This window comes from Protopterus annectens, chromosome 13.part0 (assembly GCF_019279795.1).
Source record: "Protopterus annectens isolate FY-2018-M chromosome 13.part0, PAN1.0, whole genome shotgun sequence".
Classification (NCBI taxonomy): domain Eukaryota; kingdom Metazoa; phylum Chordata; order Ceratodontiformes; family Protopteridae; genus Protopterus; species Protopterus annectens.
Genome location: NC_056747.1, coordinates 424,139,934 through 424,157,407, shown reverse-complemented (window position 1 = coordinate 424,157,407; position 17,474 = coordinate 424,139,934). Strand labels below are relative to the sequence as shown.

The following is a 17,474-nucleotide window of genomic DNA, read 5'->3' as shown; positions in this document are numbered from 1 at the left end:
ATAAAACTGTAGTCACTGGGGTTCATTCTTGCCAGTTTTCAATTTTTCACAGTGCAGCTGGTTTTTTTTTTCTCCCATTTGGAGAATGTTGGAAATTTGGGGGATAGAATGCCTCGCGTCTGAGGTATGCCTTAAAATGTACAGAACAAACAGTGAAAGCATTTTTTTCAGTTTTATAAGATTACATTCTGCTCGTAGGCCCATTAACTTCTACCACCTGCTTCTGAGTGCTGGAAAAAAAAGGCTTTCATTATCAATGCATGGCTTTGTGTTCTGGAAGTGAAGTGTTGGTTTCTGGGTGCAAGTAGTATGAAAATGGGGTAGAAATGCAAAGATGCCCTCTAACAAGAAGTCATTCAATTAAGTCAGACATATTTCACCATTTTATCCAAAAGAACTTGTTCATTAGTGAAATTTCTGGACAAATTATTGAGTCCTGACTGAAGACATAGTATATATGTGACTGTGTCTTACTGAGTCAAAGTTTCATGTCCACTTTCTTACTGTATAGTTATGTTGTGGAGGAGTGGGCTTAATGTTTCATAAACAGGACATTCTTTAATGGCATTTCCAAAATGAAGTTCAGAGAACAAGGTGGAACAGCACAAGCATTTACCACATAGTTTGGGAAACATACCCAAAAGTAAGGGCAATTGGCATCCAGTTTTAAAATGTTTTCTCTTGCTTCATGTCTCTCTGGCTAAGTAAAACCACCTCAAGAGAACTTAAGATGCATCTTCAGTTATAAATTCTGGAGATGGGATTATCAAGCTGTAGACTTGAATGCAGGTGAATATACTGAAACTTGGTACTAGTCATATAATTGAGAATGCCCAGTACATTATAATGCCTTCTTTGCAAAAAAAAAAAATTATATTTCATATAATTGTCATATCTATTCAAGCAGCCTGATCATAGTATGTTAGGAAAACAGCTAATAATGATCAGTGGTTATTTTCATTGTATAGAGCAGGCTTGTTAGAGACCAGTTCTTGCAACGATGGTAGAAATATTTACACACCAAGCAGATTTTTTTTTTTTCAAAAATATTGTTTTACAAAAACACCAAAGGTTGATTCAAAGTAATAAAGTACACAACTGAATGAGAAAGCTTTGGAAGTCATTTAACAAATGTATTCAATATATACAAAACAACAAAGGTATATGCCAACTACCTTAGTTTGCGTAACAGTACATAAAAGTAAAGATGAATAATACTCAGAAGTGAAACTCTACACCAAAAAATATTGAATTAGACTGAGCTTTTAAGTGATCAAGAAATAAGGAAATTCTTATTGGTTTAACATCCATCTTCAAGTCTGCTAGAACAGGCCTCTTAGTTATAGCTTTTTGAAAGAGAGATGTATTACTTCCCTCATGCTGAGAACTGGAATTCAGGTCATATTTCTGACTGGAAATGCCTTATGCCTAACTTAACGACTTACCCCACAGCCTCACATTTCTGCTGACATACAAAGTGGGAAGGCAGCCTACAGAGGTACATAATCTGAATCATATAAGGGAATGGCCCTCTCTTTTATGTTTCAGGGCTTGCTGTTTGATTTTTTTCTTACCAGTTTAGATATAAAACAGAGTATGTAACCAGTACAACTCAATGTTGCCGATGTTGTTATTAGGTGGAATATTGTGATGCATGCTATAGAAGCTAATATTCTTAAGTTATCTTTGAGATACTGAAATGCATATTACGTGAACGTGTAGACAGAAATTACATGCTTCTGTAATGGTTAGATGTATGGGCTTCTTCTTGTTTGCTAAGAAACTGAAGTTGTCAGTCAGTCACTGGCTGAATCTTTTGTGTCTTGTAAAGGTGTAACTGTGAGACTGGTGGCTTGAGGTTTGAGAATTTAAGTTTATCTGTTGTAGATCTGGACTTTATAGAATATGGTAGGTAAGGAATCAGGCTTCAGTTGGACATTAGACAGGTGTTTTGAATGTTTCATAAACAGGTACAGCTATTGACCTTGAAATATGAGCTTAAAATTCATTAGAGTTTGGGCCTGGAGTATACAGTGGGTAATAATTCTGAGGCTGCCATTAAACATTCCTGATGAGTCTTTTTTTAGAATAAATGCTTATGTTGTACATTTCTTCAGTAAAGTCTAGGGCTAGGACTTTTACTTGAGTTGTTGTTGTTGTTGTGTCTTTTGGCTTTTCCCGGTTAGGGGTCGCCACAGTGGAACTCCGGTCCACTAATGATTGACAGTAGATTTTTACGTGCTGGCTTGCCGGGCCTAATGCACAACCTTCAACGAAGGAACGCCCATTCACGCATGTCACCACATAGAAGACGATCTATCTGAGAATCGAACGGCAACGTCTAAGTGTGAGGCGACAACGCTACCGCAGCACCACCACCGCAGTAGAAGACTAGATAATTAGGGTCATTAAAACTGGCAGCTATCACTTTTAGCATTTTGTCAGTAGTCTTAATTGCTGCACTAGGATTCTGAACACTTATGCTTGGCTAGACAGCCATGTTGATAAGCCTGTCCCTAAGCTTTTTACTTTTAGATTAAAGCACTGTCCTGTTCCAGCCAATTAAACTGGTTAAGTATATGAAAAAAGTACAGTAATCCTGAAAGCTTGACTGTCCCGTGTTCATAGTTAGAGTAAACTGTTTATTTTTCGATGTAACGGTAATATTTTAAATGGCTGGAAATAACAGTCCTGTCAACGTTCCGTGATTTAGGAAATTCATATATATTTTTTTAATTTATCAGATAGCATACATCTTATCAACATTGAGGGCAATGCACATAAAGTACTATGAAAAACAGAGCTGCTTCGTACATTGTGATAATGTGCTAAAAAGATGACAAGGCCAAGCTTCATTCTTTCATTATTTCTCCACTGTTGAATTGCACCTTTTGCTTTTGTTACTTCTAAGGTCTGGATGTAGTTTTTTTTTCATGAAGGAGCTTCTTTCATTCATTTATTTATTTAACTTATATCACTGTAACCATTTAAAAAAGAATTGTCTTCCCAAATGAAGACAGCACGTATAGCTGTTATTTAGGGTCTGGTTACAGCATTCTTGTCCACAAGCCTTGCAAGTAAGCTTAGCTTTATTCGCTCAAAACTTGGACTTTATTGGGCAAAGGCATTTTAAAAAGATCCATGCAGTAACTACTTAATTGACAATAATAAATATTTCTTTACAAGTCTTTCTCAAGCTCAGTCTTCTCAGCTGCTAAAGAGATTGTTGCACTCATGCAGTACCTGGATGTTTGTCAGAACATTCAGTAAACAACATTGACACTGCAGATGTGTGATTGGCTTTCATGAGGAGTTTATTCATAGTACTTCTAGAATTAATATGTACCACATGACTGGCAACTCCCTGTGGATAAGTATTAGCATATTTAAAACTGTATAGATAATGTACAACATCCCACTATTTTTGAATTACAAAGTTTAATTACTTTATAAACATACTGTAAGTTAGCATGCATTGGATTATTGTGATAATTTTAAAAGTTTTTCGCTTTAATTGCATTATTGCAATTATTTTAAATGTCTTTATAATAAGAATGTCATCAGCTTTTGCATCAAACAGGGTATTTTTGTTTACATTCAAAATATATTTTAATAAATTCAGCTCAGTAGCCTTTAGTGTTATGATCATCCCTTGAACCATCCATTTACCTGTTTGTTTTCTCAGTAGTAATTAAAATCTAGAATATATTTGATAGGACTGTTCTCCACGGACTTCTGTTTTTTCTTCTGGAACAGTTCTCTCTGAAGTAATACTTTTTATATATATATATATATATATATATATATATATATATATATATATATATATATATATATATGTATACATACTAGTGGATAAGTCAGTTTGCAACTGTTGATTACCACAATTTCTGTTTTCTTGTGATTGTACTTTGTGGTAGTTACAGTCGCTCTGTATATAAATATTTATGATTCCTTCTATTCTGCTTTCCATCCGCCTTACAAGACAGTAGGACCTTGGTTCAGCGGCTTGAACAATTACTTCAACTTCAAGTTTCACATGTTTCCATACCTTTTGTATTTTTTCTTGATCTGTTACCGTTTGCCTGGTTGTCTTGTGCAGTTTCTGCCATGGTATTGTTTCTTTTTCTGTTAATTTTTCTGCATCATTTCCTTTATTTTGTATTAATTTTTAGGCATTAGTGATGTTTCTAGAAATAATTTGCTTTCCAACCTTCTGCCCTACAGTAGTTGAGCTGATAAGACATTGAGTCTGTGCAGTAAAGTATTCCTGTATTTTACAATTGCGAGAGTATAATCTCTATAGATTTTCCCACTGTTTTTTTCTTATGGGGTACTTCATTTGGTAGAAAGTTTTGCATACTTGTCCATTAGACTACATACATTATAGACTGAATATTTTTTAAAAACCTTTTGTTATTTTTTTTTCCTTAAGACATAGGTAAACATACATTAACATAAAAGAAAACAAGCCATATTAACATTGTATTCCATTTGCATGTTACCACATCTTTTCTTTCTTCATAACTGTCATCAGTCCAGCATTATATAAATTATTGAATTCCCTTCTTTTCTTAAATCTCATTAATTTCTCCTCCTGAACATAATCTGCATATAGTGTTCCCACCATTTCCATTTATTTCCATGTAATTTGCTCCTCCCCTTTTCTGAGATCCATTTTCCCTTTCTTTTATCTTTTTTTTATAATATTCAGTACTTCAAATACAGGTGGTTTAGGCTATGATTTGCATTTTCTAGTAATAGCATTTTTTGCCATCCAACAGAATGAAACTTAATGAAGGCTTACTATGTCTAGGCACTTCAGATCCTGTGTCCCAGCTCAAAAGGATAATTTTCTTGGTTACAGCCATTTGCTGACCTAGTACTTCTGACAGAGTACTCTATAGGGAATTTTTAAGATTTGCCAATTCATTACACTCCCAAAATATATGTTCCCAGTTGCTTCTTTTTTCCCTATCGCACTTCCAACATTTGCTACATACCCAAGATGGACTGAATATTATCACATTTTGAATTCCAACTCATGCACAAAGCTTTTGAGTTCCTGCCTGTTGTGTTGCAGTCTGTTGTCAAATGTGACAACAGCAGGTATCCTCTGTCTTAAGAACATGTATTTTAACTCAGTCATTCTTAAACTTGGTGTGTCTGTCAGATTGATTATTACAGAGATCTTAATCAAAGAATAAAAAAGGTCACACAGCCAGTCCAAGTAGTAAAAACTACAAGAAAAACCTAGCCCAGCTAGAGTTTTCACTGGGTGATTCCTCAAAAAACCTCCAGTAACAGAAGACTGTGGGATATATGCAAATAGTCTTTAAGGAATATCATGTGTTTCAGCTACATGGCTTTTGAATGCTCATGAATTTTTGTTAAGTCTATGTACATTCAGGCCACTAAAACCAAAACCCAATATCTGTGGACATGCATGTTTCTGCCTTCTTATGACCTCATCAGTACAGCATAAGTAGACTGTTGGGCTAACCTTTCAAAAAAAAAAACAGGTTTGTTGTACCCAGCTGAGTGTCTGTAAAATATCCCATCTAAGAACTAAATGAAAGAATAAAAAGGTCACACAGCCAATATGATTAGTAAAAACTACAAAAAATCCTAGCCAAGCTAGAGTTTTCACTGTATGATTCCTCAAAACCTCCTATAAAAGAGGACTATGGGATATATGCAAATGACCCCTTTAGGAACCTCAGGTGTTTCAGCTATATGGCATCTGAATTCCCATGACTTTTTGTTAAGTCTGTTTATGGATACATTCAGGCCACTAAATCCAAACTCCACTAGCTGTGGACATGCATATTGGAGCTCATGAATAATAGCTTCTTAGGTTGGTACTAGGCTATCTGCCTGAAGGCATTTATAAGCCTAGCCAGAATGTGTTGGCTTTTGCCGCCCACTTAGATTAGTTCCCTGTGCCTCTGTCCAGCAGAGCCACTGAAGTGATCCCCGAGGTAAACTTTCTGTCTCCCATCCAGTCGTCAAGATTTCTTTTGAAGAGTGTTAGCGAGGAGCTCAGCCTAATGTAGATTGGGATCTTGTTACAAACCATGGGAAGTCTCTGGGACAGGAATGGATCCCTCCAGCACGTCCTATTTATTGTTGTGGTGAGGTTTAGATCCCTAGAGCGTGTGGCTTGAGGGGATAAGGTTTTCTTTAGGTGGAGCATGTCCATCAGTTCTGGGTTGGACATAGCCTTGTATGTTAGGCAGAGATCACCTCTGAGTAGGTGGTGTGCAACCAAATACAACTGGAGTTTCTCCAGTCGAGGTGCATAGGGCATCTGTTTGAGGCCAGTGATCCTTTTGGTGAGGTACTTCTGTGGTCTTTCCAGCTGTTGCAAGTGTCTTGTAAGGTACATCCCAAATGGGGCGTTGTACTCTATTATGGGTCTGATGAGTGATGAGTAGAGGAGCATAATGACCTCATCTGGATGTGAACCCTGTTGTGATTAGGTGGGCCAAGTAGAAGGATTTTGTAACCACTTTGGCAATGTGATTATCAAAGGTGAGATTACTATCTACCAATGAAACTGAACACCACAAACTGATAAAGTACGACCAGACTGTATTCCAATAACGAAAAAAGGCTTTAATGGAAGACCCAAAAGAAACACAAGCCATACAAAGTAAAAACTGGCAAAACAAATATAATGCTGTTAATATTGTAAAAACTGCTAAGCACTTTCACCCACAGTATTAAATGGGCTTCATCAGAGTTAATTTGTAACTGTTCTGAACCTGCTTTAAAAATATAAACGTCATACACACACCCCCAACCCTACCCAATCATAGCCAGCAGATGTAGCTTAATAGAACTTTAACATTGTTGCGAACAACACCATAGCCAACCTGAATAACAGTATTCCTAACCAAAAGACAAACAAATGCTTAGTAACTATATCAAATATTTTAAAAATCATTGTGAGAACTATAAATATAATATTAAATATTGTCCAATAAAAAATAAATATAATATTAAATATTGTCCAATAAAAAATTAACTTACTAAAAATGCCTAGAATATCTAAAATAGATTGTGCATAGACAGTAATTCATATTGTAATATAATAATCATAAAACTATACTGTTGTTCTGTGTATTTAAATACAATAGGACCTCAGTTTCAAAATGCTCGAAATGGAAATATGCTCATTAATACCGGGGGGTTTTGAGGCGTCTAGTCTGAGTTGCCAAAGACTTTCTTTGACCTCCAAAAGTGTCTTAACATCACCCCCTCTGTCACTATGTGGAACTCTGTCTATCACAAAAAATATAAACGTACTAAAATTTGAACAACTCTGACTATGCATGTATAGAGCATTAGTACTTTTTTTGTTTTTAATATCTCTAATATGCTCATTTATTCTCAATCTTAATTTTCTAATAGTTTTGCCTACATAAAATGTTGGAGAACTTAAACATGTGGCAATGTAAACCACCATTTTTGTGTTACAGTTTACATAACCTTGACATCTGATGGTCTTGTTGAAATTATATATTGCTACATATGGTCCGTTGTTAATAAACTTACACGCTGAACAAGCCCCACATTTGCTAATTTTTGAATTTTTGTATGTGTCAATACTGTGGTCCATTTCCATTATTTCTTTTAAATTTTTTCCTCGACTGTATGTAATGGATGGTTTCTTTCCTAATAATCTGATGTTATCATTACTGAGCATGTCCATCAGTTCTGGGTTGGACATGGCCTTGTATGTCAGGCAGAGATCACCTCTGAGTAGGCGGTGTGCAACCGAATACAACTGGAGTTTCTTCAGTCGAAGTGCATAGGGCATCTGTTTGAGGCCAGTGATCCTCTTGGTGATGTACTTCTGTGGTCTTTCCAGCTGTTGCAGGTGTCTTGTAAGGTACATCCCAAATGGGGCGTTGTACTCTATGATGGGTCTGATGAGTGATGCGTAGAGGGGCATAATGACCTCTTTTGATCTGGATGCGAACCCTGTTGTGATTAGGTGGGCCAAGTAGAAGGATTTTCTAACCAGTCACAAAAGAAGATTGTCCAGGGCAAACTCCACAAGAAAATTAGTGGAATAGTTCCAAAACAGCTTACAATAAAGGCTCAATGCTCGATACCACAACTGCAAATTTATTAACGCCACACAGTATCCAAACGTTTTCGTCAAGAATATGACTTCATCAGACAAGGACACACAAATTACAACAGCTTAAATACTAGGTAAATTAAACACTTTGCTCCAATTAAATAATTGACTCCACATTTAAAGGCACAAAATAAATAGTCATGAAATCCTGCTCATTTACACTATTACCTGAACTAATTTTAAAACCCACTGTAAACACAATGTGTAAAACTGTACATATGTAAATATTAAAAACAAAAACAACAATGTTGCATTACAAATCTAGATATAAAAAATATAAATATATAAAATACTTTTAATTTCTATCTGATTTAAGTTTTAAATATGGAATAATGGACACAGAATCATTAATCCCAGGAAATCTGTAAGATTCTAGCAAAATTTGCCAATATGTTTCCCTATGGGATAACAATACCTCCCAGGGTCCACCTCTAACTTCTTTGAGAACGTAATCCAATACAAAGAAGGAAAAAATTCCTCCAGAGCATGTAGTAAAATGCTTATAAAGTGCATTGTTGGTGTCACATTTTTTCATGTCATAGTAGTGCTCATATATCCTTCTACGGAGTTGCCTTTTGGTCTTTCCTACATAGAATGCCTGGCACACCGCCAAATAGACAACCCCGTAGGATGAACAATTATAAAAATTTCTGGAAACTATCCTCCTACTTCTACTTTCCAGATACACGAATTCTTTGTTAAGAATATATTTACACTGTGAACACCGCCCACACTTGTAGGTCCCTATACGTGAACTTTCCTGATTCGATGACTTACTATCCTGCTCCAAAATTCTTTTAATGTTAACACCTTTCCTATATACAGTTTTAAAAGTAAAATTCTTAAATCTACCAAGGTCTGTTAAGTCCTTAAAAGACTTAAATTCATTGTTTATAATTCTATTAATGTTACCAATATTACTACTAAAATCAGTGATGTACAGTAACTGATTACTGTAGAGGTCTGTCTGATTATTATCCTGCATGTTATTCAAAAAACCTTCCCCCAAAATGGGCTTGAATCTAGCAGGTCTCCCTTTTAACACTTCTTCCTTAACAGAATCTATCAAATGTTTTGGGTACCCCCTCTCCAAGAACATCTGAGACAACTTTTCACACTCAATATCGAATAACAGGTCCTTTGAGGTCATACGGGAAGCCCTAACGAACTGTCCCTTGACGATACCTCTCTTTTGGAACCCAGGGTGTGAACTGGAAAAATGCAAATAACCATTGGAAAAAGTCGGCTTCCTATAAACTGTGGAAATAAACCCTGTTTCATCTTTGGTTAACGTTACATCCAAATAGTTCACATGTGCTTCAGATGTCTGGTATGTAAATTTTAGAAAGGTCGTTGTACCTCCAATGTAGGTGATGAATTCTTGAATAGTCTCCACTGGGCCAACCCAAAAAATGCAGATATCATCCAAAAACCTAGAATAATATATCCAATTACTTTCATAACCACTGTTGTGGACAAATTTCTTTTCCCATACGGCCATGATGATATCTGCATAAGTTGGTGCACAGTTGGCCCCCATGGATACCCCCTTGGTTTGTTGGAAATATTCACCTGCGTAAAAAATGTAGTTGTTTTTTAATACTAACTCCAACAAGCCAATGATTACACTCACATCATTAGGACAGACACCAGCACTTTCCCATAAAGCCTCCTCTAACCATTCCAATCCTATGTCCGTAGGAATTGCTGAAAACAAATCAACCACGTCTATTGTTAAAAATGTAAGATTTGGCCTGCACAGGTCATTGGTTATACTGCGCAAAAACTCCCAAGAATCTTTAAGTAGGTATGAATCTCTCCCCCAAATTTGTTTGAGTTTCCAATCCAAGAACTTAGAAAGCGGATGTGTTTTAGAACCTTGTGCTGCCACAATAGGCCGAAGTGGTGGATCCTCCACACATTTGTGGATTTTAGGCACACCAAAGATTGTGGGCACTTTAGGATATTTGTTTTCTAAAAATGAAAAAATATCGAATTCGATAATTTCCTGATCTAACATATCTTTTATGGCCAAGTCAATTTTTTTGTAGGACAGATGTATTTCATTAATGGAGGTTAGAGTATATTTATCAGTATCGTACAAAATTTCCCCCATTTTACTGTCGTACAAAACCTGGCTCATAAAAACTGTGCCCCCTCCCTTGTCAGGTTGCATCACTCTAATGGTGTGGTTGTGTGCTAGGTCATACAATATTTTCATTTCGTCATCACTTAGATTGTAATCAAAATTCACATGAGATAATTCCTTGCGTATCTCCCTTTCAATTCTGCTTTCTAAATTAGCTAGCTGGGGATGCAAAGGCGGGTTGAAGGTACTAGATTTTTTTAAAAACATACTGGGAGCCACTGGCCCATCACCAAACAGGTTTCACAGGTTAAGTTTCCGAATGAACATTTTAAGATCAAGTATAGTATTTACTAACTGGCTACCTCTAGCTGGTACAAATTTGAAGCCTTTGGTAAATAAATCAAAACAGGCCTCAGTTACTAGTACATCACTATAGTTATAAATATGGTATCCCATTTTACTACACACCTGGTACGCCCCAATATTCACAACAGAAATGCCATTATCTATTGCCATACCTGGTTCCTGCCTCTCCCTCTCCCCTGATTCCGATTGTCCCTCCTTTGGGAAAAAATCGGATATACAGGGTATGTTGGTCCCCCTTGCTGGTTCCGAATACGTTCGGATCTTCTTGGTAAAAAATTCTCATCAGTATGTTCCTCCATATCGATAGGACCATTGTCCTCCCCTAAAATGGGTGTTGATGGTATTACATCCTCCCTAGGTGCTGTATCATTGTTTAACTGGAAGCCCTTGGAATATATACCTCTAACATGTGGTGGGTTAGGGTATTGTCTACCCTCCCTATATTCCCTAATATCGCGGTTCAACTTGTTATACTTCCTTTTAGTAATGGTGTCACAATGCTTATCAATATTTTTGCGTATTTCATAATACTGGGCTTTGTGCGTTTCAACCTGAAACAGCAAATCACTAGTGATATCCTCATTACATTTGAAAATCTGCTCGGTTAAAACCTTAATCTCACTATCGTTTTTCTTAATGATAGCCCTAACAATGTCAAATCCACATCTATCTAATACCTGCAGTAACTCGGTGTGAAATTCGCTACCGTGTACAACATTGTTGGGGTACTTATGCACCCTTAAGCCCTTGGGCACAATTCTTTTCTTAATACATTCAGATAGATACAAGTTATCCAAAACAAGTGTTTTGTACCTGTACAAAGAGTCCTCTAGAAATCGCATATTGTCCTGAAAAGAATAATTTTCAGTGTTAGCATTGTGTGAATAGTCCAAAGAAACAAAGGCAGGTATAGCATGGACCCACTCGGAAAAAGAAGCTAAACTGCCCACTGAGTCCTGCGAAGGTCCGGGTTGATGGCAAGGAACAGAAGAATCCGAACGCCTTCCCCGAAGTACAGCTGGAGTGTCCAAAAAAGCTGCAGCTTCCTGATGGTTAGATACTTCCGTCGACTGCTGCTGGCCTGAACCATTACCAACTGCGACTGCGGGGGGGAGCCGCAAACGATGTCCCGGAATGGGACGTTACAGCTTGCAAAACATCTTTTTGTTGTGAAATGATGGTTTGGAGACCCAAACCAATCTGATGTTATCATTACTGAGCATGTCCATCAGTTCTGGGTTGGACATGGCCTTGTATGTCAGGCAGAGATCACCTCTGAGTAGGCGGTGTGCAACCGAATACAACTGGAGTTTCTTCAGTCGAAGTGCATAGGGCATCTGTTTGAGGCCAGTGATCCTCTTGGTGATGTACTTCTGTGGTCTTTCCAGCTGTTGCAGGTGTCTTGTAAGGTACATCCCAAATGGGGCGTTGTACTCTATGATGGGTCTGATGAGTGATGCGTAGAGGGGCATAATGACCTCTTTTGATCTGGATGCGAACCCTGTTGTGATTAGGTGGGCCAAGTAGAAGGATTTTCTAACCACTTTGGCAGTGTGATTATCAAAGGTGAGATTACTATCTACTTGGGTCCCCAGATCCCTTATTACGTCTTCCGCATTTAGGGGACTACCATCTATGTGGTAGTTTGTGGGTACTTTGTTTTTTTCCAAAGGGGATGACTATGCACTTTTTCGTATTTAGCTTGAGGTCGTGATTTTGACACCAGGTATCTGTCTCAGTGAGACCCTTTTGGAGGATGTCTGTGTCAGCCAGAGAGTCATTTATAGCCCCTAGTTTGCAGTTGTCTGCGAACTTGGCCAGCCATAGTCCTCCTGTGCTTGCCTGTACCTCTCAGAAGTATATGCCAAACAGGAGCAGTCCTAGGACTGAGCCCTGGGGAACGCCACTTGTAACCGGTTTAGAGTCAGACCTAGCTCCCGCAGCTCTCACCATGTGAGTTCTGTCGGTGAGCCAGCTGGCAACCCATCTTGTCACATAGGGGTTTATGGTCAGGATGGTGAGCTTGTCTATAATTCCAGAATGGGGAATGGTGTTGAAGGCCTTAGCGAGGTCTAGGTAGGCTTTGTGTACCACCTTTCCCTCGTCTGTAGCCTTGGTAACTGTCTCAAAGAAGTCCACCAGGTTTAGGAGGTATGATCTGCCCTTAACAAAGCCAAACAGGGTGGGGTCCAGTGTTTGGAGGATGTTCTTTGTGTTTCATTGTTGCAGTCATTACATTTGGGTAATCTGCTGGCAGGTTGCCCTCAGTCAGCCTGATTAACAAAGTCTTGGGTCCTGCGTCGGTTATTGTCCCATCTTCCATGACGTCAGGGGTATAAAACTTGCAGCCGACGCCATTACATCAGTTTTTCTTGCCACACGGTGCCCAAAGCAGAAGCAGTTCGCAAGTGCCGGTTGGCCAAATCCTGAAATTTTCATTTTCGAGTTTTAGAACCGAAGTCTTCAACTAAAAAGCTAAGTACCCCGTTGGGGAAACTTTTTCTTGCTCCTTACCGATGTCAGTAAAAGTTAATAATTGCATTACTTGTGGGAAGCAAATACCTCATAAGGATTTTCATTTGTACTGTATTCCTTGCCTAGGCCCTGACCATAACGTACCCTGCTGTCGGTTTTTGTGCTAAATTTAATCAACGCATTATCAAACGTCGGAACATTTTTGCTTCTAAATATTTTAGCTCACGCTTTAATTATCCAGAAATGTCATCGGTTAGCAATCCGACTACTGGAATTCCTAAAAAACGCAAAGAAAAAGGCAGAGACAGGTCGTTGAGGTCCAAAACTGATGACAACGCTTCTCCTATGCCAGTTTGCCAGTACTCAGTGAGGCACTTTCGCAGCCCCTGATACCCACTACTTCTGATTCACAGGCCCCTACTGAGACCCATTCGGAGTCCGGTATGCTGCAAGATGCTTCAATTATGGAACCTGTGGATGTGTCTACCTTAGATGGGTCCAGAGCTGCTGTGCAGGCACCAGCTTCTGGGGGTGTTTTCAGGCCTACAGATTTGTATATTAGACCGACGCCATCTTCAAAACTAAGGCCAAAATCTAGACCTATGCCTAAAAAACTGATGCCTGGCCATGTGTGCAGGCCCCATGCCTAAAAAACAAATGATCAAAACGGCTGAAGATTTAATTACTCTGATCAGGGGTAGCCAACCCCCCCTCCTTCTAAGAGGCCTAGGCAAGACATTGATTATGAATCTTCTGAACAGGATTCCATTTCTTCTGATTCTTCCAATGAACAGGAATTGTCTATACCTACTTATGAGGACTCTGATGCAGAAGATTCCATTCCTTCTGCTTCTCCCCCTGAGGATTTTTCTTTTGGGGAAACTTTACATACCTAAAGGGAACATTTCCACTGGGAAAGTCAGGATTTCTCTGAATCTAAACAGAGACTTAGGGATTTTCTTCTTCTTTCTCAGCATAGGCCTTTGGCTATACCTCCTGTTCTAGACATTGTTGATGATGTTTTTTCAGAATCTAGTATGGCTCCTTGTAAGCCAGACAGATACTACAGGGTTCCTGACTCCCACAAATTCCTTTTCAAAAATCCTATTGCAGATCCTGAAACCATTTCTCAGGGTCCCAAGGGCATTAAGGCTTCTACTGCTAAAAATCCTACCCCTTCTGGTAGAGATTCCAGGGCACTGGATAGATGGAGTAAGAAGGTTTACACTTCTGCAACCTTGGCAATCAGGGCTTAAACTGTCAATTTCATATTCTTAAATATCAACAGCATATCACTGGACTGCTTAAACAGAAAATTGTTAATTTCTGACTGTGTGGAAAATAAAGATTTACAGGATCTATTGCATTCAGCTGAACAAGTTGGAAAACATACTTTGCAATGTGGTTTTGATTCTTTGGAGGCCTCTTGCAGGGCTGCTGTAACTGGGTCTGTGCTAAGAAGGCATGCTTGGCTCAAAGAGCAAACTCTGCCTGATCATGTTAAAGCAAAATTGTTGGATGCTCCATTACAACAGGATCATCTCTTTGGTAATAAGGTTGAAGAAGTTTTAAAAAAGATGGAAGATAAAGCTAAATCTATGCAAATTGTGAAATATTTCTTACAAGTGCAACCTCCAAGATTTAGTAGGCACTGGCCTACTAAGAACTGGTCCTTTCCAGTTCCTTCGAGAGCCACTCAAGTCAAACCCAGACATTCCAAAGGCTCCAGGTTTCAGTCACAAGGGACTTTTAGAACAAAAGAATGGGGTGCCTCTTCCTCCTCCAAATCTGGAAACAACAAGACACCTCCCTATGGTAAGCAGTCTCAATGACTTCCCTTTACACTTACCAAGCACTTACCTTTTAGCTGCCCCTTTGGGGGGAAAACTGGCACTTCATGCAGGAAACTGGCAACTTATAACCCAGGACAAATGGGTTTTAAATATAGTATCCCAGGGATACAGATTTCATTTCCACACACTGCTAATCCCAAACGGATGGCCAGACCTTCCCCCAAATCAGTGGGCAGAGGCCCCGAAACAACTGCTGTCCCTTATGAACATGGGGACTATTCAACCAGTACCAAAAGAGGAAAAGGGACAAGGTTTCTATTCAAGACTTTTCCTGGGACCCAGAAAAGATAAATCATGGCATCCAATTCTAGACTTAACTACTCTAAACACATTTCTGGACATTCCAAAATTCAAGGTGCCGACTCTTCAACAGTTACTTCCTATGCTAGGCAAAGATGCCTGGTTGGTAACTCTAGACTTAAAAGAGGCTTAGCTGCATATCCCAGTCAGGGAATCTTGCAGAAGATACCTCCGCTTCAAAGCAGACTACTTGCATTACCAGTTCTCTGCACTGCCCTTTGGCTTATCTACTGCGCCCAGGGTCTTCACAAAGTGCCTGACTCCAGTAATTGCATTTTGCAGGCAAAGAAATATTCAACTATATCCATATCTGGACGATTGCCTAATACAGGCAGAAAACAGGGACATTCTTCTAAAACATCTGGCGTTTGTAAAAAGGGTTCTAACTTGCGTAGCGTACACTATAAACAAAAAGAAATCATAAATGGTACCTTCTCAAAAAATTACATTCCTGGGTGCAAGCTTGAATACAACTGCCCAGATGGCTTTCCTTATGCCAGAAAAGCAAATTCATTTGGTGACTTACTTCAGACAAGTGGCCACAAAAACCCTGCTATCTGCAAGACATATTCTGCAAGCCTTGGGGTTCATGGCCTCTTGCATTCTTCTAATTCCATATGCAAGACTGCATATGAGGAAACTTCAGTGGTACTTAAAAAGTTTATAGAATCAACATTGTCACAGCCTGGAAACAATGATTCCTTGCCTGCAACTAGAGTTTCTATGGTGGGCAGAGGCCTGCCACCAAAACCTGGGACTGCCATTTACTCCACCCCCTACAGCCCAAACCCTAACTACAGACGCATCAGACTATGCTTGGGGGGCTCATCTGGCAGGGAAGTGCATTCAGGGCAAATGGATCCCAAGTCAAATGCACCTTCATATCAATCAAAAAGAAATGATAGCAGTACAGAATGCACTGACAGCCTTCAAGGACTACCTTCATCCAGGACAATTAATGATAGACAACACCACAGTTATGTGGTGCATAAACAAGCAGGGGGTACACACTCCTACCCCCTTTGCAGACTAGTCATGGCATTGTGGAACACGGCCTTGACCTATCAAATACATCTACAAGCTCAGTTCCTGCCAGGAAAGCTGAATACTTTGGCAGACGAACTAAGCAGAAATCTCATGGACCCACATGAATGGAAACTGGAACCACAGATTTTCAACATGTTGACACACAAATGGGGGAGTCCAGACATAGATCTTTTTTGCCTCACCCCAGAACTATCAGTTGGACAAATTCTGCACAAGAACTCATCACAAAAAAGCATGGAAAGTGGATGCTCTATCCTTCAGCTGAAAAAAACTATCAGTCTATGCCTTTCCCCCTCTGCCTCTGCTCTTCAAAGTTCTACTAAAAGTCAAACAGGACAAACCAAAAATGATTTTGATTGCTCCAGACTGACCTAGCCAACACTGGTACCCACTCCTGCGTAATGTGTCACACCTTCCACCGTGGCACCTGCCTCAGACAACTTACTTACCGTCTCAGCAGAACAACCAAATTCTACACACTCAGCTCCAAACTTTGAATCTTGCAGCGTGGCTGCTTCTTCTTCTTTCGGCTTTTCCCGGTTAGGGGTCGCCACAGCAGATCACCTGTCCGCTCATGACTGGCAGTGGAGTTTTACTGTGTCGAGTTGCCAGCCTGGCGCCCAACCTTCCACAGAGGGCACACACATGCACACACTCACACCTAGGGCCAATTTAAAGTGTCCAGTCCACCTACTGCATGTCTTTGGGATGTGGGAGGAAACCGGAGCACCCAGAGGAAACCCATGCGACCACAGGGAGGACATGCTGACTCCGCACAGAAGGCACCCCAGTTGAGGATTGAACCAGAGAACCTCTTGCTGTGAGGCAACAATGCTAACCACTGCACCACCGTGGCCGTCCAATCTTGCAGCGTGGCTAATCACCTAAACACCTAAATTCACCTGTAGCATCCCTCAGCAAACCTGTGATGGATGTCATTTTGGAGGCAAGAAGGCCTAGTACTAGAAAATCTTATGCTGACAAATGGAAAAGATTCTTTGCCTGGAATCAATCACAAGGGATAAGCACAGCAGTGCCCAATATTCCTCAGATTTTACAATACTTAACTGAGATGCTTCACAAGGGCCTGTCCTTTTCTTCCATAAAAATCCATGCCTCAGCCATTTCAGCTCATTACAACACAAAACCTCCCCTCTTCTCTCATCCTCTGCTAAAGCAGTATCTCAGAAGG

At 39.4% G+C, this 17,474-nt stretch overlaps 1 protein-coding gene across 32 annotated transcripts in view; it reads left to right on the top strand.

Moving 5' to 3' along the window:
* The window catches only part of LOC122787386 (receptor-type tyrosine-protein phosphatase S-like), a 3,272,784-nt gene that overhangs the window by 2,912,065 nt on the left and 343,245 nt on the right, over positions 1 to 17,474 (top strand). The gene's annotated exons all lie outside the window — the stretch shown is intronic.